Here is a 15,194-nt window from a genome sequence, read left to right on the forward strand (position 1 = left end):
TATTTCAGCCACAAAGGGAGGCAGACCTCAGAAGCAAGAGAGGTTATAACCCTATTGCCTGCAAAAAGGAGACCATGGTAAAAGTCTACACAAAATGAAATGGCAAAGAATTATGACTCAGTTAAAGGAACAAGAAAAAACCCCAGAAAAATGGCTACGTGATCTGGAGATTACCAACCTCCATGAAAAATTCTTTAGGTCAGAGGACAAGATGGCGGAGGAGTAGGAGGACACGCTCACCCTCTCCCACAAACACAACAAAAAAAGCACATCTACAGAATAAATGACTCGCACAGAACAGCAACCAATCGCTGGCAGAGGAACCTAAACTCCAATAACGGCAAGAAATTCGTGACATTATTGGGCAGAACAGGAGAAAAGAGGAGAGTGAGAGAAGGCCAATCCGAGCGAGATGGGGACTCCCGAAAGGGAACTGCGGAGGAGAAAGGGATCCCGCACCCTGGAAAGTCACCTACCGGGCGAAAGATCAAACGAGCCGGAGGAATCTCCGGATGCAGAGAGGAGTGTAGCAGTAAGTTGGAGTGCGGAGGAGCCGATCGAGAACCCAACGGACCATCTGAACTACGGGCAGAGTCACCAAAAATTGAGACGCCTGGGTGGGGGCTGGGCACCGAGACCTCGCCTCTGAAGGTTAGTCCCCGAGAGGGGGCCGGGGGATGCCTGGGTGGGGGCTGAACACCGAGACCTCGCCTCCGAAGGTTAATCCCTGAGAAAGGGCCGGGGGGCGCCGCCTGGGTGGGGGCTGGGCACCGAGACCTAGCCTCTGAAGGTTAGTCCCGGAGAGGGGGCCGGGGGACGCCTGGGTGGGGGCTGAACACCGAGACCTCGCCTCCGAAGGTTAGTCCCCGAGAGGGGGCCGGGGGACGCCTGGGTGGGGGCTGAACACCGAGACCTCGCCTCCGAAGGTTAATCCCTGAGAAAGGGCAGGGGGATGCCTGGGAGGGGGCTGGGCACCGAGACCTCGCCGCCGAAGGTTAGTCCCCGAGAGGGGGCCGGGGGACGCCTGGGTGGGGGCTGAACACCGAGAGCTCGCCTCCGAAGGTTAGTCCCCGAGAAAGGGCCGGGGGGCGCCGCCTGGGTGGGGGCTGGGCACCGAGACCTCGGCTCCAGAGATTAGTCCCCGGGCTAGGGGGGCGGGGCAGAGCGGAAACTGCTTGTGAGGTCTAGAAACCAGTTGACGGGGCAGAGACTGCCTGGGAGACTAGAAAACAAAGCTGTCGCAGAGGAAGGGAGCAATACTCCAGGAGTGGGGAAGGGGAAAGCCACATCAGAGGGAACCTGGGAAAAGAGCCTGGTCTGCGCCCGTGCTGGGGAGGGGAGAGAAGAAGGGGTGGGTCCCCATAGAATACCCCCCACGCCACAGCAAGCTTACAGGCCCGCTAGCTAGCTGAAAACTCTGCTTCCCAGTGCATCCCCTCCCCCCACCCCCACCACGCCCTACGCTCTCACGGACCTGGGGCTGCCTGCCATCCAGGAGGGCTGGCCTCAACAATTGCCTGAAGCCTACCACCGCAGGGGCTGTCCCTGCACAGGCCTGCTTGCCCTTTGGAAGGGCTACACTTCCGCAGAGCAGCACCAAACAGCACCAGCCCCCGAGAAAAGGCCTGCAGCCTAGAAAAGCTAGAACAAGCTTAGCCAGGCTGTGAATAGATCCGCCTAATTCTCGGACGGTTTTTCTGAGTCAGGTTGCCCCGGGGAGGAGCCTCTTCGGTTTCCAACGGCCCTGCTACCCGCCCAAGCCCCCAGGGGATGCTCTAGTGGACCAGTTGCATAGGACTGCCAGCTCCAGGCAGGACCCCCTGCAGCCCAGAAAAGCTGCAACAAGCTCAGCCAGACTGTGAAGAGATCCGCCTACATTCTCAGGCTGTCCTTCTGAGTTGGGCTGCCCTAGGGAAGAGCCTCTCAGGTTCTCAGTGCCCCAGATAGCTGCTCCAGCCCCCAGGGGGTGATGCACCCCTAAAAAGCAGCTGCCCAACACCGCCAACCCCCTGCAAGAACCCCACAGCCTAAAAACACCAGAGCAAGCTCTGCATGGCCAAGTGAAATCTGCTACCATCACGGTGTGGACCTCTCACTCCTGTCTGCCCTCAGGAAGTCCTCCTTTGCTTCAAAGAAACACTGTTAGCCCCATCAACACTCCAGAAAAGCCACACTGCCTCAAAAAAGATTGACCAACAATGCCAGCCCTCAGGAAATATTCCACGGCAGTGACAAGGCAAACACTGCCCAATCACGGAGAGTACAACTCCCTCAGGAGAAAGAAAACAACAAGCAAGATGAAGAAGCTGAGAAACCACTCCCAGTCAAACCAACAGGAGAACTCACCTAAAACAGTCAACAATGAAACAGATCTCGGCAGTCTGACAGACCTGGAGTTCAAAAGAGAAATAGTGAAAATACTGAAGGAATTAAGAGAAGATATGAACAGTAATGCAGATACTCTCAGAAAGGAACTAGAAAATATAAGGAGGAGCCAAGAAAAACTAGAACATTCATTTGCAGAGATGCAAACTGAACTAGGGGCAGTAAAAACCAGAATGAATAATGCAGAAGAACGAATCAGTGATATGGAAGATAGAATAATGGAAATCACTCAATCTGGTCAACAGACAGAAAACCGAATCAAAAAACTGGAAAGCAATATAAGAGACCTATGGGATAATGTAAAGCGGGCCAATCTACGCATAATAGGAATTCCAGAAGGAGTAGAAAAAGATAAGGGAATGGAAAATATATTTGAAGAAATTATCACTGGAAACTTCCCAAATCTAAAGGATACTGGGTTCAAGATACAAGAAACACAGAGGGCCCCAAACAAACTGAACCCAAACAGACCCACACCAAGACACATCATAATAAAAATGGCAAAAGTTAGTGATAAAGAGAGGATCCTAAAGGCAGCAAGAGAAAAACAGAATGTTACCTACAAAGGAGCCCCCATAAGAATATCAGCTGATTTCTCTACAGAAACACTACAGGCCAGGAGGGAATGGCAAGAGATATTTAAAGTGCTCAAAGGAAAAAATATGCAACCTAGAATACTCTATCCAGCAAGAATATCATTTAAAATAGAAGGGGAAATAAAAATTTTCCCCAACAAACAAAAACTTAAAGAATACAGCAACACAAAACCCAGGTTAAAGGAAATATTGAAAGGGCTTCTCTAAACCAAAAAGAAAGGAAGGAAAGGGAAGAAAAAAGAAAAGAAAAAAAAAAAAAAGAAGAAGAAGAGGAAGAACTAGGACTGAGGAAACTGCAATCAGAGAGCAGTCACTCAAATAAGCCAGCATACAGATTTAATCATGAACATGCTTCAAACAAAATAAAATTAAAAAGAAAAAAATAAAAAAGAGTCATCAAAACCATAAAATGTGGGCAAGGGATGTCAGGAGGTAAATAACCCTTTTTGTTTATATGTATGTCTCTCTTCTTAATATAGTAATGAAGTGTTTGAACTTACAGGACCATCAGGCTAAAACACACATTTATGGGAAGGGGTTAGCATACTTAAAAAACAGGGCAATCACAAGCCAAAACCAAATATTGCATTTGCAAAAAATGAAAAAAAAAAAAAAAAACCACTCAAGCAGATAATAACAGGAGACCATCCAACCAAAAAAAAAAAAAAAAAAAAAAAAATGGAGAACCATAGAATCAACTGGAACACGAGGTTCAAATGGCAATAAATAATCATCTATCAATTATCACCTTAAATGTCAATGGACTGAATGCTCCAATCAAAAGACACAGAGTGGCTGAGTGGATAAAAAGGCAAAAACCTTCAATATGCTGCCTACAAGAAACTCACCTTAGGACAAAAGATACATATAGATGGAAAGTGGAAGGGTGGGAAAAATATTTCACGCCAATAGACATGACAGAAAAGCAGGAGTCGCAACGCTCATATCAGACAAAATAGACTTTAAAACAAAAGGCATAAAGAAAGACAAAGAAGGACACTATTTAATGATTAAGGGATCCATCCAAGGAGAGGATGTTACTATTGTCAACATATATGCCCCAAATACAGGAGCACCCAGATACACACAACAAATATTAACAGACATAAAGGGAGATATTGATGAGAATACAATCATAGTAGGAGACCTAAATACGCCCCTCACATCAATGGACAGATCCTCTAGACAGAAAACCAATAAAGCAACAGAGATCCTAAAGGAAACAATAGAAAAGTTAGACTTAATTGATATCTTCAGGACACTACATCCAAAAAAAGCAGAATACACATTCTTCTCAAATGCTCATGGAACATTCTCAAGAATTGACCACATATTGGGACACAAAGCGAATCTCAATAAATTTAGGAGCGTAGAAATTATCTCAAGTATCTTCTCTGACCACAATGCCATGAAATTAGAAATCAACCATGGGAAAAGCAAAGAGAAAAAACCTACTCCATGGAGACTAAACAACAAGCTACTAAAAAACCAATGGGTCAATGAGGAAATCAAGAAGGAAATTAAAAACTACCTTGAAACAAATGATAATGAAGACAGAACCTCTCAAAATCTATGGGATGCTGCGAAAGCAGTGCTCAGAGGGAAATTTATAGCAATCCAGGCCTTTCTCAAAAAAGAAGAAAGATCCCAAATTGACAACTTAACCCTCCACCTAAACGAATTAGAAAAAGAAGAACAAAAAAGTCCTAAAGTCAGCAGAAGGAAGGAAATTATAAAGATCAAAGAAGAAATCAATAAAATAGAGACTCAAAAAACAATAGAGAAAATTAATAAAACCAAGAGCTGGTTCTTTGAAAAGGTGAACAAAATTGACAAACCCCTGGCCAGACTCACTAAAAAGAGGAGAGAAAGAACCCAAATAACCAAAATTATAAATGAAAAAGGAGAAATCACAACGGATACAGCAGAAATACAAAAAACCATAAGAGAATACTATGAACAACTGTATGGCAACAAGTTTGACAATCTGGAAGAAATGGACAATTTTCTAGAATCTTACAGCTTGCCAAAACTGAATCAAGCAGAAACAGACCAACTGAACAGACCGATCACTAGAAATGAAATTGAGGAGGTCATAAAATCACTCCCTACAAATAAAAGTCCAGGACCAGATGGCTTCACAGGTGAATTTTATCAAACATATAAAGAGGAATTGGTGCCCATCCTCCTTAAACTCTTTCAAAAGGTTGAAGAAGAAGGAATACTCCCAAAGACATTCTATGAGGCCACCATCACCCTCATTCCAAAACCAGACAGAGATACCACCAAAAAAGAAAACTATCGGCCAATATCATTGATGAATATAGATGCAAAAATCCTCAACAAAATCTTAGCCAACCGAATCCAACAACATATCAAAAAAATTATACACCATGACCAGGTTGGGTTCATCCCAGGTTCACAAGGATGGTTCAACATACGCAAATCAATCAGCATCATACACCACATTAACAAAAAAAAGGTCAAAAATCATATGATCATCTCAATAGACGCAGAAAAAGCATTTGACAAAGTTCAACATCCATTCATGATCAAGACCCTCGCCAAAGTGGGTATAGAGGGAACATTCCTGAATATAATCAAAGCCATTTATGATAAACCCACAGCAAATATAATCCTCAATGGGGAAAAACTGAAAGCCTTCTCACTCAAATCTGGAACAAGACAGGGATGCCCACTCTCACCACTGCTCTTCAACATCGTTTTGGAAGTCTTAGCCACAGCAATTAGACAAACAAAAGAAATAAAAGGCATCCATATAGGAAGAGAAGAGATCAAACTGTCACTGTATGCAGATGATATGATACTATACCTAGAAAACCCTAAGGACTCAACCCCAAAACTCCTTGAACTGATTAATAAATTCAGCAAAGTGGCAGGATATAAGATTAACATTCAGAAGTCAGTTGCATTTCTGTATACCAGCAATGAAACATTAGAAAAGGAATACAAAAAAATGATACCTTTTAAAATTGTACCTCACAAAATCAAATACCTCGGAATACACCTGACCAAAGAGGTAAAGGACCTATATGCCGAGAACTATAAAACTTTAATCAAAGAAATCAAAGAAGATGTAAAGAAATGGAAAGATATTCCATGTTCCTGGATTGGAAAAATCAATATTGTGAAAATGGCCATCCTACCCAAAGCAATCTACAGATTCAATGCAATCCCTATCAAATTACCCATGACATTGTTCACAGAACTAGAACAAACAATCCAAACATTTATATGGAACCACAAAAGACCCAGAATCGCCAAAGCAATCCTGAGAAACAAAAACCAAGCAGGAGGCATAACTCTCCCAGACTTCAAGAAATACTACAAAGCCACAGTCATCAAAACAGTGTGGTACTGGTATCAAAACAGACAGACAGACCAATGGAACAGAATAGAGAACCCGGAAATAAACCCTGACACCTATGGTCAATTAATCTTTGACAAGGGAGGCAGGAACATCAAATGGGAAAAGGAAAGTCTATTCAGCAAGCATTGCTGGGAAACCTGGACAGCTGCATGCAAAGCAATGAAACTAGAACACACCCTCACACCATGCACAAAAATAAACTCAAAATGGCTGAAAGACTTAAATATACGACAGGACACCATCAAACTCCTAGAAGAAAACATAGGCAAAACACTCTCTGACATCAACATCATGAATATTTTCTCAGGTCAGTCTCCCAAAGCAATAGAAATTAGAGCAAAAATAAACCCATGGGACCTCATCAAACTGAAAAGCTTTTGCACAGCAAAGGAAACCAAAAAGAAAACGAAAAGACAACTTACAGAATGGGAGAAAATAGTTTCAAATGATGCAACTGACAAGGGCTTAATCTCTAGAATATACAAGCAACTTATACAACTCAACAGCAAAAAAGCCAATCAATCAATGGAAAAATGGGCAAAAGACCTGAATAGACATTTCTCCAAGGAAGATATACAGATGGCCAACAAACACATGAAAAAATGCTCAACATCGCTGATTATAAGAGAAATGCAAATCAAAACTACCATGAGATACCACCTCACACCAGTCAGAATGGCCATCATTAATAAATCCACAAATAACAAGTGCTGGAGGGGCTGTGGAGAAAAGGGAACCCTCCTGCACTGCTGGTGGGAATGTAAACTGGTACAGCCACTATGGAGAACAGTTTGGAGATACCTTAGAAATCTATACATAGAACTTCCATATGACCCTGCAATCCCACTCTTGGGCATCTATCCGGACAAAGCTCTACTTAAAAGAGACACATGCACCCGCATGTTCATTGCAGCCCTATTCACAATAGCCAGGACATGGAAACAACCCAAATGTCCATCGACAGATGATTGGATTCGGAAGAGGTGGTATATATACACAATGGAATACTACTCAGCCATAAAAAAGGATGACATAATGCCATTTGCAGCAACATGGATGGAACTAGAGAATCTCATACTGAGTGAAATGAGCCAGAAAGACAAAGACAAATACCATATGATATCACTTATAACTGGAATCTAATATCCAGCACAAATGAACATCTCCTCAGAAAAGAAAATCATGGACTTGGAGAAGAGACTTGTGGTTGCCTGATGGGCGGGGGAGGGAGTGGGAGGGATCGGGAGCTTGGGCTTATCAGACACAACCTAGAATAGATTTATAAGGAGATCCTGCTGAATAGCATTGAGAACTATGTCTAGATACTCATGTCGCAACAGAAGAAAGGGTGGGGGAAAAAACTGTAACTGCAATGTATACATCTAAGGATGACCTGACCCCCTTGCTGTACAGTGGGAAAATAATAATAAAAAAAAAATTCTTTAGACTAATGATAATAAAGATGATTCAAGATCTTGGAAATAAACGAGGCAAAATTGAAAATTATAAGAAACATTGAACAGAGAAATAGAATATTTAAAGATTAAGCAAGTAGAGATGCAAAAATATCATATCTGAAATAAAAAATTCATTAGAAGGAAACAACAGGAGAATACAGGAGGCAGAAGAACAAAGAAGCAAGGTGGAAGACAGATTGGTGGAAATCACTGATGTGGAAGAGAAAAGGGAAAAAAGATAGAAATGTATACAGTCTAAGAGAACTCTGGGGCAATGTTAAATGCACCAACATTCGTATTATAGGGATGCCAGAAGGAGAAGAGAGGAGGGAAAGGGCCAGAGAAAATATTTGAAGAGATAACAGCCAAAAACTTCTCTAACGTGGAAAAGGAATCACTCACTCAAATCCAGGAAGTACAATGAGTACCATGTAAAATAAACCCAAGGAGGAACACCCCGAGACATCTATTAATCAAGCTGACCAAAATTAAAGACAAAAGAGAAAATGTTGAAAGCAGCTAGGGAAAAGAAACACATTACATACAAGGGAACCCCAGTAAGCTTAGCAGCTGATTTTTCAGCAGAAACTCTGCAGGCCAGAAGGGAGAGGCACGACATACTGAAAGTGATCAAAGGAAAAAACCTCCAACTGAGATTATTCTACCCACCAAGGCTCTCATTCAGATCTGAAGGAGAAATCAGAAGCTTTACAGACAAGCAAAAGCTAAGAGAGTTCAGGACCACTAAACCAGCTTTACAGCAAATACTAAAGGAACTTCTATAGGCGGAAAAGCCACAACTAGAAACAAAAGTATTACAAATGACAAGGCTCACCAATAAAGGCATACATATAATAAAAGTAGGAAATCATCTACACACAAATATGTTACCCAAACCAGAAATCATGAGAAAAGGAAGGTACAAATGCAGGATACTGGAGATGCATCTGCAATTAAAAGACCAACAACTTAATCTTGTATATATACAGACTCCTATATCAAAACTTGATGGTAAAAAACAAACAAACAAAAAAAACTTGATGGTAACTGCAAATGAAAATCTACAATAGACATACACACAAATAAAAAAAAAGCAAGCCAAAATATATAAATGCTTCCTGCAGCTCAATACCAAACAAACAGAAAAACGAACCAAAAAAACCCCCCAACCCCATCAAAAAATGGGCAGAAGATCTAAACAGATAATTCTCCAAAGAATTATCTTGGCCATACAGATGGCATGAAAAAGTGTTCAACATCACTAAATATTAGAGAAATGCAAATAAAAAATACTGTGAGATACCACCTTACCCTAGCCAGAATGGCCATCATCAAAAATTCTACAAACAGGAGTTCTGGTTGTGGCACAGCAGAAACGAATCCAGCTAGTATCCATGAGGATGCAGGTTTGATCCCCAGCCTCGCTCTGTGGGTTGGGGATCCTGTGTTGCCATGAGCTGTGGTGTAGTCTGACAGCCGTACATCAGATTCCACCACCTAGCCTGGTGGAACATCCATATGCCACTCATGCGGCCCTAAAAAGCAAAAATAAATAAATAATTTTTTAAAAGTCTGCAATAAATGCTAGAAAGGGTGTGGAGGAACGGAAACTTTCTTACACTATTGGTGGGAATGTAAATTGGTGCAACCACTATGGAAAACAATTTAGAGACACCTCAAAAAACTAAAAATAGAAATACCATATGATCCAGCAATCCACTCCCGGGCATATATCCAGAGAAAACCATGGTTAGAAATCCACCTGTACTCCAATGTTCATTGCAGCACTGTATACAATAGCCAAGACATGGAAGCAACCTAAATGTCCATTGACAGAGGAGTAGATAAAGAAGATGTGGTATATATAAAAAATGGAATATTACTTAGCCATAAAAAGGAATGAAATAATGGCATTTTCAGCAATATGGATGGACCTAGGAATTATCTTGCTAAGCAAAGTTAGTCAGACAGCGAGACACAAACACCATATGCTATCATTTATATGTGGAATCTAAAAAAAGGATACAGTGAACGTATTTGCAGAACAAAAACTGATTCACAGACTGTGAAAAACTTGGGGTTACCAAAGGAGCTAGGTTTGGGGGGGAGGGATGGGCCAGGGGTTGTGGATGGAAATTTTCTAAAATTAGGTTGTGATGATCATTGTAAAACTATCAACATAATAAAATTCACTGAATTAAAAAAATTAACTTGTCAAAATTATCTAAGAACAATTTAAGGTTTCTGGAAATTGACCTAAGACCACACATGAATTTGAGAGGTATTTATTCAAAGTCTTACTGAAGCTCAGTAAGAAGCATGGAGACTGTGGCACTTGTACCATGAGCTGCATCCATCTCCCTTAGCTCCCTGTTGTATTTGAACTGTTCTAGGCAGGGCTGGCTGCCTAGAAAGGGCCCATGCCCCCCACCTTTCTATCACTGAAGATCTATTCGGGTGGGTGGGGTAGAAAGCTGCTGTGCTCTGCCTGCCCTGTCCCCAAGCTCTGCATGTGAAAGAGCTTTACTGGCTGGGAGTGGGTGGCTGCAGCTGCCCAGTGGTGCCCACCCCCATTCCCCTAGCTCCTGTTTTACAGGGAGATTCTGGGCAGGTTTGGCAACCTAACAAGACCGGGGTCCTCTCTCTCCCAAAGCTTCTGCTCATCAACTCCTGCCTGAGGACGCTCACTTGATTTGAACAGTGTAGACTATTCATGCCCAAAGCACTATCAAAAACAATAGAAATCACAAGGATTAACTGTAAGAGGAGGCTAATAGCATAGTGATACCAGCAGAGGCAGACCAGCAGGAGGTTAACAGAATAATTGGGCCACAGACAAAGACCGCCCTGCTAAAATCACAACACTGGTGGTCCAGGAGGTTTGGAAAAGCTCAGGACTCTGACCTCTTAGGAGTAACCAGAGAGGGTACTTCCAAGCTCTCATCCCTAAAATAAAGGTGGGCCAGATATATAAACTCCCAGAACCTTGAAAGTGGTCCCCAAGCCACATACAGACTCAGTGGAAAAGGATGAAAACAGGCTTCGGAGGCTTAAACAACCTCTGACCAATCAATGGCTGACCAAGCTATGTTGACCCAGGAGCCCCCCCTGGTCAGCCAAGCTTAAAAATAAAAACAAGGGAAGATTATCTCCATAGAGACATCAGAGGCTGCACACTATGGAGGAAATACACTTGAGGATTAGCCAAGTTACTAAAAAAATAAACGTTTGAACAACAATAATAAAGGCAAAACAGCAACAAGAAGAAGGCTGAGGAGGACTGGAGTCCAGAGTTACTGCAGTGTTATCCAATTTTCAGCAAAACATGAGATATTCAAAAAAGAAACTGCTTTGGGGTGCAGATGTTGGACATAACAAAGACTTCAAAGCAGCTGTTATAATCAAAGAATGAAAGGAATCCATATTTAAAGAATTAAAAAGAAGTTATGATGACAATTTATCAAATAGAGAATATCAGTCAGGTACTGATCTGGAAGGATGAGAACGAGATGTAAAACTGATGAAATTATTTGAGTAGTAGGAACATATGGCTTTTATATTTTTATTTTTGTGTCTGTATTTTCTAATTTTCTCTAACGCATAGGTACTACTTTTAATGAGGGCTGTTAAAATATGTTTGAAAACGATTTCTGTAAGCAATAGGAATTCAGAGCAGCACTTAAGACTGGAGAATACTGTGATCGATCAGATTCTAGTGGTAGATGCAGCCACATTCTAGCTCAGACTAGTGAAAACTTAGCTGTGTTTTCTCCGACTTGAGTCTCATCGGAAACAGCAGTAGTTGGAAGTGTGATGTTAGGTGGGCCAAGGATGCCTGTTGGCAGGTTTTATGACCACAGAAAAGGCAGGAAGGTGGAGTGGTTCCCTTTCCTATTTGCTGTTTCATCATTCCACCAGCCAGATTGCTTTTGGTGCCTCAATATCTGGAAGAAAGCTGAGCAGGGAAAACATCTGACATGTCTTTATAGTTTTTACATAAATTGGAAAAGGTTAAATCATAGATATTCAGAAAGAGGATTGATAAGCTATCTTTATTTGGTCTCCTCTACTAAAAAACAAATCTCTCTTAAAAAGAAAAAGATTTGGAGTTCCCGTTGTGGCATAGTGGTTAACGAATCTGACTATGAACCATGAGGTTGCAGGTTCAATCCCTGGCCTCGTTCAGTGGGTTAAGGACCCCTAGTTGCTATGGCTATGGCGTAGGCAGGCGGCTACAGTTCTGATTAGACCCCTAGCCTGGGAACCTCCGTATTCTGTGGGTGCGGCCCTAGAAAAATTCACAGACAAAAAAAGAAAGAAAAAGATTTAATTCTAGGAGATGAAATGCTTCACTCGTAAACATAAATGTGGAAAAGACAGTTGTGTTTTCACACTGCATGGTACCACTGGGTACAGAAACCAAATCTGTCATGTTTTAAAAATGCAGAATCTAAGAAAGAACATAAAGCTGAATCTTAAGTTGTCAAAGACTATACAGAACAAAAGGTTAGATGTAATGTCACAAGTTCATGCATATGATTTCACAATAGACACTTGTGTTACTGAATTGCCTTGTTGGTAATTGAGAGTCGAAGGAAACATTTACTCTAGAGCTAAAGTTTAACAAGAGTTCATGATTCATAGATGACATGTAATAAATACGGAAAAAATCTCAAAAATTGAAATTTTAGGACATTCCAAGGAAAGTAAGAGCTCAGAAGAGCTTTTACCAAGTGAACTTATCTGGAAGGGGTCAGCATGAGGAAACAATTAGGTGTTTATGTGGGTGTCTGCAGGGCAACCAAGGTGACCGTGGTTATTAACCTCCTCTACTCGTTGCCTCTTTGACGTTACCTACTGGTGGTCCCATCCTCAAAAACAGTTGCCATGCTTTGGGAGGTGGTATAAACTTGAAAGCGTAAATCTTTACCGCTCATCTCCCTCTCACTGCTAGAAATAAACAACATAGCCATTTGACATAGTTCCCAAGTGCATTCGAGCCCTTGGCAATGATTCATCTCTTCTTTTGACTTTTCTCCATAGTTGTTATATTAAGCTTTGGCCTTGCCATATACCTAAGTCATTCACCCAACAAATTAGGCCATCGAAACTCATCAATGCATCCATTTATTACAGCTGCACCAACCCTTAACTTCTTTCCCCAAATCTCAAAAAATGAAGTCTTCCCTTCCTCCCGGTCAAGAGCAACCAATCCACCTGTTGTCTCAAATATATAACCTCCTATCTCTTCCTGGGCCTCAGTTATACCTTCTCTCTTTTATAATCTCTGCTTCTCCCTCTTTGCTGACTTAACACATGGAAATCGAGTATATCACAAATGGACTTCGGTTTGAATTCCAGCTCTGCTACTTTTAAAGTATGTAATCTTAATTAATCTGAGTAATATTTCATTAATCTGTACTTTAGTTTCTCCAGTTACAAAAGAGAGACAAAAATAGCCCCATTTCATAAGACTGTGATGAAAGACTAAATAAATCAATATATGTAAGGTATTGAGAATAGTGTCTAGTACACAAACAAGGGCTTAATCAATGTCACTTATTATTATCATTAATATTTTCCTCAACCTATAAATTTTCTCAGGTCTATCTCCTTAAAAACAAACAAACAAACAAAAAACCCCTGGAGTTCCTGTCGTGGTGCAGCGGAAATGAATCCAACTAGGAACCATGAAGTTGTGGGTTTGATCTCTGGCCTCGATCAGTGAGCTATGGATCCAGTATTGCCATGAGCTGTGGTGTAGGTCGAAGATGCAGCTCGGATCTGGCATTGCTGTGGCTGTGGCATAGACTGGCAGCTATAGCCCTGATTCGACCCCTAGCCTGGGAACCTCCATATGCTGTAGGTGCAGCCCTAAAAAGACCAAAGACAGGAAAAGAAAAAACAAAAAAACCTATCTTGGAAATGCTATGCTCTCATATAATTACCCCATCCTTTATCTCCTTCTCTCTATTTGTTTGTATTTTTTGGCTGCTCCACTGCACATGGAGTTCCCAGGCCAGGGATCAGATCTGAGCTGTAGGTGCAAACTACACTGCAGCTGATCGAACCTGTATCCCAGTGCTCCAGAGATGCACGGATCCTACTGAACTACAGCAGGAGCTCCTCTTCTCCTTAATTTCACTTTTTCTTAAAAGAGTTGTCTCTGCTCTTTCTCTCCCCTCCCTTACCTTCTGGTCACTCATCATTTCATAGTGACCAGACTGCCAGTCCATCACCTAATTTGTAGACTGACCAATGTCTTCTTCATTTCTCTGGCTGGTTTTGATATTTTTCTCTTTATCACTATTTTTAGTAAGTTGTTTATAATATGTCTTGGTATGGTTTTCTTCAGCTTGAGATTTGTTCCAAGTTTACAGTCTGTGGGTTAAGAGTTTTCATCAAATTTGGAAAAATTTTAGGTGTTATTTCTTCAAATATTTTTTTTTTGTCTCTGTCTCTGTTCCTTCTGTGACTCATAATTAATAATATGTTTGGCCACTTAATGTCCACAGATCACCGATGTTTCATTTTGGATAAGTCTTTATTGTTATATCTTAAAGCGTAAAAATTTCCTTTTCTTTAGTGTCTAATCTGCTGTTAATCCCATTCAGTGACTTTTTCATCTGAAATGTTATATTTTTCGTCTTTAGAAGTTTGATTTGGGTCTTTTTGTAACTTCCACTTCTCTTATTACGCTTCTGCTTCCCTCTACTTTTCCACCTACATTCAAATATATATATATAATAGCTATTCTAATATCCTTGCCTATTAATTCTGTTTTTTGTTTCTATTCCATGGATTGATTTTTCTCATGATAGGTCATATTTTTCTACTTTTTTTGCATGTCCATGAATTTTTGATTGAGTGCCAGACATTGTGATTTTTATACTGTTGTTAAACAAATTTTTTTTTTTTTGGTATTCTCTTAAATGTTGTGGTGCTTTATAAATCACAGTTAAATTACTTGGACATAGTTTTATCCTATCAAGCATGTGGAATTTCTCAGGCCAGAGATCAAAACTGTGTCACAGTAGCGACCTAAGCAATTGCCATGACAACACCAGATCCTTAACCCACTGCACCACATTGGAATTCCTCAAGACTTGGCTTTTAAACTTTTTTAACGAGGTCCAGAATAATCTTTGGTCTGTACTAATGGCCCCACTACTAAGTCAGGACCCTTCTACTCAGTGCTCTTGTGTCAACAGTTCTTTCTAACATCCTAACACAAACCGTTCTTTGCTCTGTGAGGTCCAAGTATTGTTCCATTCCCTCCTCTCTGGGAGTTCTCTCCCAGCCTCAGCAGCATCCTCATTGGATGCACTGATCAGTATTTCTTAGCAGATTTCTAGAGTTCTGTCC

At 41.3% G+C, this 15,194-nt stretch overlaps 1 protein-coding gene across 1 annotated transcript in view; it reads right to left on the reverse strand.

Moving 5' to 3' along the window:
* The window catches only part of CCDC146 (coiled-coil domain containing 146), a 135,460-nt gene that overhangs the window by 44,955 nt on the left and 75,311 nt on the right, over positions 1 to 15,194 (reverse strand).

This window comes from Sus scrofa, chromosome 9, assembly GCF_000003025.6.
Source record: "Sus scrofa isolate TJ Tabasco breed Duroc chromosome 9, Sscrofa11.1, whole genome shotgun sequence".
NCBI lineage: Eukaryota > Metazoa > Chordata > Mammalia > Artiodactyla > Suidae > Sus > Sus scrofa.